General features: G+C 39.3%; 2 pseudogenes; both read right to left on the reverse strand.

The window, feature by feature from the left end:
* Nucleotides 1-4,053: 4,053 nt before the first annotated feature.
* LOC118994609 (uncharacterized) lies at nt 4,054-4,229 on the reverse strand (annotated as a pseudogene).
* A 1,487-nt stretch (nt 4,230-5,716) lies between these two features.
* Nucleotides 5,717-7,844, reverse strand: LOC118994604 (zinc finger protein 131-like; annotated as a pseudogene).
* Between the last annotated feature and the right edge of the window lie 821 nt (nt 7,845-8,665).

Consider the following 8,665-nt stretch of genomic DNA (forward strand, 5'->3'; position numbering starts at 1 on the left):
GAGCCAAATTGTAGAAAAAGCCACTACAGCACTGCCAACAACAATTAGCAAAGTTTAATATCAGTGGGAGGAGAATAAGATGGAAAAATGAAAGAAGAGCTTAAGGGATATCTAGAGGAAAGAGAAGTGATTTGGATATGATCAAGGGAGAAGGATATAATAAGAGTATCGAAAACCAGGCTGACAAGGAAAATTTAAAGTGAAAGAAAGAAAGGGCAGGAGGAAGGCAAAATGGAATAGGACAGGGGGACAGCAAAATTAGAGATTTGAAATACAAAAATAGTGAAGACCTAGAAATAAAATTGGAGGAATGCAACAACACCCACCATATTTGCAGCTGACAAGCAAATACTGATAAAGGTGGAGAGAGAATAAGGATATTTTAAGAATAGGAAAAGGAATGTGAGATGCTTAATGACAAGAAAAATGGTTTTGAGAGACTGGAAGGGGAACAAATAGTAAGAGTGTGGAATGTAAACAAGTCATACCAAGAGATAAAGCAAAATTTAAAATGAAAATAAAAAGAGGAAAGAAGGTAAAATAGAATGAGAGAAGGGAAGAGCAAAATATGAGATTTGAAATAAATTATAATATAAAAACTAGTGACTAAATATGCACAAATTTGAAGGACAAGAAATGAATGTTAAAAGCTGTATAGGAGAGAAAGTAATGCAAATCATAAAGGAGTTAGTGGTGGAATTCATTTCACTGTCCACTCTTTCTGGAACTGCCCCTGGTGATATCAGATGGTGTCCCAGTCAGGCGCTAGGTAGCCTGTTGGAAACTACCAGTGATTCATAGTCAGTGAATCCTTCCATTGTTAATCTAGTCACTCTGCAAGCAGCAATCAGGCTTAAGCTCTACAGTGTGGGGTAGAGTAACTCCTGGGGGCGAGGCTATTGCTTGCCCTCAGGCAGATGCCACTTGGAGGGGAGTGCTCTCTGCCTGATCAAGTTTGCTCTTGCAGTATGGGGGATGACTCAGCACAGGGATCCCGGTGGCTGTTCCCTTAGTTCTCTTCCCAAAGCCTTCATCCCCTTACTCTCTTCCAGCATCTCTAGTCCACTCTGCCCACCCTTTGCTGGAGCCCAGAGTAAGTGGCTGCAAACAAAATTATGTGCATTGGCCCCTTAAGAGGTTCTATGTGACTCCAGCCATCTCTCTCTGACAAAGAGAAACCCTGCTGCTTTAACCAGCTGGATGTATCTGGGGTCCTTTCCTGGCTCTAGTGCTATAGGTCCGGAAGCCCATCTTGGGATTTAGACCACACACTTCTCAGGGGAACCCCTCAGTCACTGAATTTCTCTCCAGCACTTCAGCTGCTGCCAGTGGGAGCCCAGCCATCTCTCAGATGTCTCCTCTACTCTCCATACCAGTCATGTGGTGAAGCCTGTGTTTATAAGGCTTATCTTCAGCTAATGCTCAGTTGGTTATTCAGGATAATTTCTCTACAATTTAATTCTAATTTCAGATTGGTCCTGGGAAGAGGTTAGTGTAGTTTCCACTTACTCCTCCACCATTGTGGATCCTCTCATCCTTATTTACTTTTCTGACCTTGAAAGGTGAAAAATCAGCATGACATTGCTATTCTAATCAGTGTTTTCTTGATAACTAATGAAACACACTATCAGTAATCAATATATTTATCAGTAATAATATTTATTATCTATTTCATTTCTTCTGTTGTGAACAGTCAGTTTATGCCTTTCTGTAGTTGATTTCTGTAAGCACTTTAATAATAAGATATTAACCTCTATTTGATTTTTTGAGGATTTTTAAAAAGATTTTATTTATTTCTCTTTAGAGGGGAAGGGAAGGAGAGAGGGAGAGAAATATCAATGTATGGTTGCCTCTTGTGTGTCCCCTGCCGGGAACTGGCCTACAACCCAGGCATGTGCCCTGACTGGAAATCGAACCTTGATCCTCTGGTTTGCAGGCCTGCACTCAATTCACTGAGCTATACCAGCCAGGGCTATTTGATATTTTCATAGAAATACTTTACTCCAATTTATAGTTTAGTATTGTTTATGGCATTTTAGATATACAGAAATTTTATTTTTTATTTTATTTATATTTTATTGATTGTTCTATTACAAATGTCTTGATTTTCCCCCTTCGCCTGCCCCTCTGCCCACTTCTGCCTACTCCTTCAAGCAATTCCCCCACAATTGTTCATGTCAATGGGTCATGCATATAAGTTCTTTGGCTACTTCATTTCCTATATTGTACTTTACATCCCTATGGCTATTCTGTAACTAAATATTTGCACTTCTTAATCACCTCACCTCTTCACCCATTCTTCCCCTCCCTGCTCCCATCTGGCAACCTTCTTGTAACTAACTTCTTTTCTCTTGCTTTTAAGAATCTCTCATTCTCTTTAACCTTTGGCCTTTTGTTAATGATGTGTCCTGGAGTGGGCCTGGTTGCTTCCATCATAATTGGAATTGTCTGTGCTTCCTGGACTTGTATGTCTATTTTCTTCACCAAATTAGGAAAGTTTTCTTTCATTAATTTTTCAGATGGATTTGCAATGTCTTTCTCTTTCTCTTCTCCTTCCAATACTCCATGAGGCGAACTTTGGACCTCTTAAAGTTGTCCCAGAGGCTGTTATACTATCCTCATTTTTTTTTTATTCTTTTTTCCTCTTGTTTTCCTGATTAGTTGTTTTTTTTTCTTCCTTATGTTCCAAATCATTGATTTGATTATCAGCTTCATCCATTCTACTGCTGTTTCCCTATAAATTGTTTTTTACTCCAGTTAGTGTATCCTTCATTTCTGACTGGGTCTTTTTTATGCTGCTGAGGTCCTCACTAAGTTCCTTAAGCATCCTTATACACAGTGTCTTGAATTCTCCATCTGATAGATTGCTTATCTCCATTTTGTTTAACTCTTTTTTTTTTCCTGGAGTTTTGATCTGTTCTCTCATTTGGGCCATGTTTCTTTGTCTCATTTTGGCAGCCTCCCTGTGTTTGTTTTTATGTATTAGGTAGAACTTCTTGGACTCTGTGTTTTGGTAGTATGGGCCAAGGTAGTAGGTGTCCTGTAGTATCCCATGGCACAGCCTCCCCTATCATCCAAGCTGGGTACTTAACGTGCACCCTTTGTGTGGTCTGAGTATACCCTCCTCTTGTAGTTGAGCCTTGGTTGCTTTTGGCAGATAAATGGGAGAGATTTACCCAAGCCAGTCAGCTGCAAGACCTGGCTGTGACCACTGACCGCCAACTTCTGCCCTCCATGGAGAATCAACTGTGTAGGGGCAGGGTAGTGGTGCTCTGACATGGTCTATAGCTGTCACTGGGTGTATTGGCCCTGTGGTTTCCTAGATGGTGCAGACCAATGTCAGCCCCCACTTGTGTTTTACCTGGGGCACCCTACCTGAGTTGTAAACCAATCTGAGATGGCTTCTACTTGTGCTGAGGTTGGAGATTCCCAAGTAAAAATAAGCTGTTACTCTAATCTGGTTGCCACCAGGGATCACTGAAGCCAGCTGTTGCTTGTTTGACAGGATATAGGAGCCCAAACCAGCCATTTTTACATAAAAGCAGCTTGGGTGGGCCTGTAAGTTGGGTGGGATAGAGCCTCTGTGGATCTCTAGTGTGGGTCACACAATGTTAGCCAGGTTGATGGAGTCTTAGATATGGCACCAGCCTACTGGCTCTGTGTGGGAAGGGCTCAGCAAAGGGACAATAGCCTCTGGTCACCCCAATGCCAGACACTTCAGCCTCACCCTCTATACCACTGGTGCCCTTCAAGCTGCCACTGTGTTGCTAGAGCTCAGAGGGAGCAATATGAGTAGGTGAATCCATGTATGGGTTCCCCAAGAGGAACTGCTTAGGGCCTCTACCAACTCAATCTCCACTGTTTTCATAGCCAGAAGTTGTGGGAACTTATCTTCCTGGCACTGGAATCCTGAGCTTGGAAGCCTGGTGTGGGCCTGGGACCCCTTGCTCCCAAGATGTCCCTCCTGAATTTTTATCCACATGGGTGTGTGACCCACCCATTCTGCATCTGCACTCCCTCCTACCATTCTGGATGGATGTGGTTTCTTTAATTATGTGGTTGTCAGACTTTTTTTTTTCTTCACAGTCCCCCACTACCACAAATTATGCAGTCGAGTTTCCCACCTTTGGAGAAATCGCAGGGGTCAGCACATACAGAGTGCGAAGGATAAGCCTTGCCCTGGGAAAACCACCTTTGTGATCATGGTATCTCCCATGCCAGGTAAGTATTCAGACTTCTATTCAACTTCATTTCCAACATTCCTGAGTGATGGCTGTTTAGTTTTAATTTTGATGTGGTTGTACAAAGAAGCGAGTCATGTATGCCTATGTTGCCATCTTGACTGGAAGCCTCTATACAGGAATTTTAAGTTTATTTGCTTACACAGGTTCCAGCACAAATAACGCCCCTTTTAAATTACAAATCATAAACATGTAATTCTGTAACTTAACAATATCACACTCAAGCATACCATATAACACTTTAGGTGAAATGTTCAGATTAAAACTATAAATTATTACACCCATATTATTGCCCTACCAACCACATTTAAGCAGGCATTATTTCTGCCAGACCCTGTATTTATCCTTTAGTGTTTTCTTCTGTTGTTTTTAAACTTAGAGACCTTAAGGATAAAAATCTACCTTCTTATTTTTTGATGGTTTGATTTTTTTAAAGTGTGGTTGTTATTTTATTTTCCAAGTAATACTAATTAAAAATATTTACAGACCTACTTTTAAGTCCACAGTATATCACTCTTATTTTTATGGGTTTAAAAGTTATAACACAAGACCTTTACATTAAGGTTGGGGAAAAGATTCACTCAAAACAAAGCCTGATATATTTTATACATGTTTTTCTCTGCACTTTATTTTAAATACATTAATTTTTAAATGATACTCATCCTTTTTTTACCTGGTAGTAAAACACTAGTGCAATTTTTCAACCAAAATAAAGTTTACCACAGATAGAAATGAATTTTTCCCAATTGAAAATGGCCCTCTGGTTGCCATTAAATAAAATTTTCATCCTAACTTAAGTGAAAAATAATTGGTTGTTGCCATTATAAGCAAAAATATAAAGTACTATACAGCATCATCTATATCACTCCTTGTAACACACACTTCGAAAGAACCAGAGATGCTTTATAGAAGTTTAGTTGGTTTTAAAAAAGAACATGGATATGGATAGTTTTTACATTCTGGAAATTCTTCTGCCACCACCACTCTGTTTCTGTTGCAGAACTGACATCTGTGACTATCAGGATAGACAAGAATGTTGTTCAAAGTGAAGAAAGCCAGAAGCAAAAATTTAACTGCACGGTAACAATGTACTTTTCTTCATGTGGCCTGTATTCTTCATATTCAATTTTCTAACATACATTAGAATACCAGTACTTGTGTTCTAATGATTTTATGTTTGATTTTACAACGTGTAGAATCTAAGAAAGAACACAACGTGGGAAAGAGAAGGGGAACCCTTAGCACAACGAAAATAGATACATTAGTACCCAACTGTATAAGAATATAATCCATTTAAGTTGCCAGAAATATACTTCTCAAAACTTCCCATTCACTTACAGGAAACATCCCTCCTCTGTGGTATTAGACAGGAGGAGAAATCGGGTTGTTTCAATAGAAACAGTTCAGCACAACAGGAAAGAGTTTAACTTTGGTTCACTTGTCTGTTAGCTCAGGAACAGTCACACTGCCCAATATCAGTTCAAAAACTCAACACATATGTTTAAAAATATATTCATTAGATAAATATATTCTAAAACTGGCAAAGGTATTCTGTTCTCATTTCTCACACTTTCAGATTGAAAACCCATCACTGGCCTTGTCTCTAACCCCTTGGCATCTTCGTGAACTTCTTCAGCTGCCTCCTCAGCGAAGTCTTGGCTTAGTTCCCTCTGCTCTGGGTTCATGAGGTCAGGGGTCACTTGATTCAACTGCTTCTAGAAGCTTGGTGTGGACTTCCAGGAGCACTTGATTTTTCACTTGTTCAACATGCAGATCCTCCATGTGGACTTCAGTGCCTTCTTCAGTCTGAATTCAACTCAGTTCTAGCTAACTCACCTGAACCTGCTCTGGAAGCTCACTCATGTGTGAATCATGCACCTGGCCATCCTGGAGCAGATCTGGATGGACTTGTTCTACAGACATTTGTGTTGAGTCTACCTGAACCTGAAGCACTGGTAACACATGAACGTTACCTACTTGTTCTATAATACAGGTTCACTTTGCACACAGGTTTCTACTGAAAGAACTTTATCAGTTACCAGATGCTCAAAAATATTATGAGATTCATTGATGTGCCTCCTTGATCAATTTCCTTGCATAAACACATAAAGTCACATAAACATAAGTCACATAAAGTACAATGGTTGGGTTTATCTCCAGTGTGTATTACCAAGTGATCTTTGAATTGGTCCCGCTGTTAAACACACTGTTACAGACCTGGCATTCGTAAAGCTTCTTTCTTCCCTTTTTTGCTCCCACTCCAGTTTGGCACACAGTCAGGTGATTTGAGAGTGCTATTTCTAGCAAATCATTCATGAAATTTGCACATTCAAAAAGTTTTTCACCTGTATGTTTTTGAAGATACTCTTTAAAATGTCCAAAGTGGTCAAACTATTTCTCACAGTACTGACATATGTGAATTTTTCCCCAGTTCTTTGCTTCTTACTGACCTTACCTTCTTCAAGGTGGTAACAATTGAGGTGCTGTTTCCATGCACTCTCTAGAAGATACCTTTCATTGTGTATTTCATACTTGAAACTCTCCATGGAGTGTGATTTCATGTGTTCCTTAAAATGGTAAAACGATGTAAATGAATGGTTACATTTCTCACAATAGAACAAGTTCTTCACATGTACCAGCTGAAGTTCCACAATTCCAATACCTTCTACCTGTTTGCTTGTGGGGTCAGATGCACAGCTGTCTTCTTTCATCTGCCCTTTCCTGTCACCTTGAGGGTACTTTCTGTTAACATCTGCCAACAGGGCCAGAGCTGAATTGTCAGAGGAAGACATGCTCTGAACTACTGTACTCCACAGTCTGCTTGGCAGAAGTCATGCCCTCATCTAGCATCTCCATGCCTTCTTTTTCCACTTCCATGGTGACTTCCACAGTCTCTACCTCAATTTCAATGGTTCTGATTCCACAGGTGGCAATGACTCAGTGATGATATTTGAAGTTTCTACAATCCTTCTTTTTTTGGCCTCACTTTTTCCTGTGGTAGTTTCCTTTAGTGGAGCAGAGTTTTCTTTGATACTGACTTCAAGAGCTTTGATAGCTTCTAGCATTTGCAGAAACTCTGCTGCTTTCCACACATCATCGGCTTCTTTTTCTCCTTGTATCATTAATTTTGCTGTATATGTAAACTCCGTTAAATGACTAAAGGCCGTATTACTAATCCTTCTGTTTCTACCAAAGGTTCCTGAGTAAACTCCTGAAAGAATTTGTAAAAGAACTTAATGCAAGCAGCCTAAAGACCTTTGTGAGCCTTAAAATGGTGACCGTAGACAATTGGGGTGATGTCAGTAAACTGGTCTTGCTCTCACTGTTCATTCAATTGGTGTAGGATCACTTTGTGATGTTCCAGGAACTCCTGAAGGCAATCCATCATCTTTTCAGCTTCCATGATGGCAGATTGCTCTAGCTTGGAATCCTCCCTTGCTCCTCTACCTCCCTCCAAAGCCTCTCCCGCCCTGTTCTGTTCTCCGCTGTGGGGGCAGAACTCACCCCACGCTGTACCTACCCCTCACCCTCCATGTCTACACGAGTGCTGGCACTCCTTCCACTCAGGTCCAGCAGGTGCATGTGCACTTGCTCGGAGTCCATCTGGCCGTTGATGGTATGACATTTTAAAATATAATTATTCAATCCTAATCTACTGGTATGTAATTTTCTATGTGCTCTATTGTGAGGGTCTGAATAGACACCTCCATGCAAATCCAAACAGTTACCCAATCATAATAAAACTGTTGAAAAATCTTTTTATTCTCCAGAGAATTGTTTTACCTTTTATAAAATAAACACTGAGATCTAGTTTTGGATCATCTCTTCTGTTATGCTGACTTGCTTATTTGTGCTACTTTGTCTTCAATGCCATACTGATTTACTTATTCTTGCTTTATAGTAGACTTTACCATATGGAAGAATTAGTCTCTTCCTAATACTCTTCTTCATAAATTATTTACAATAGTCTTACATATTCTTTCTATTACTGTATTTTTAAATATTTAAATGAATTTTATAATCATTTAATCAATTAAAAATGTCCTTTGTTAATTTAATTCATATGATAATTATTCCTAAATATTAATCTAGAAAATTTATATTTGGCCATTTCACTTAACATCTTCAGAAGAGATGTCTTTATTTCCAGGATATTTGTAAGATATTGTTTTATTTATATCCCAAATTGAATAATTTGGTGTGGATTCTATGAGTCCATGTGTGCATGCAAATAAACAACAGGCATGCATGTATGCAGGCATGTATGCAGGCATGTATAGTATCTGTTTGAATACTTTCAATTTGTGGACGCTTAATTGGGGGGTTTTATTAATCCCTATGCTAGGGCAGTTTTCTTCTACTTTAACATGGATTATTATGTCTGTTTTTATTAATTATTACTTTTTCCTTATCTAAGTTAATAT

The sequence above is a fragment of the Sturnira hondurensis genome, unplaced genomic scaffold (genome assembly GCF_014824575.4).
Source record: "Sturnira hondurensis isolate 20B ecotype Veracruz unplaced genomic scaffold, ASM1482457v3 Scaffold0009560, whole genome shotgun sequence".
Classification (NCBI taxonomy): Eukaryota; Metazoa; Chordata; class Mammalia; order Chiroptera; family Phyllostomidae; genus Sturnira; species Sturnira hondurensis.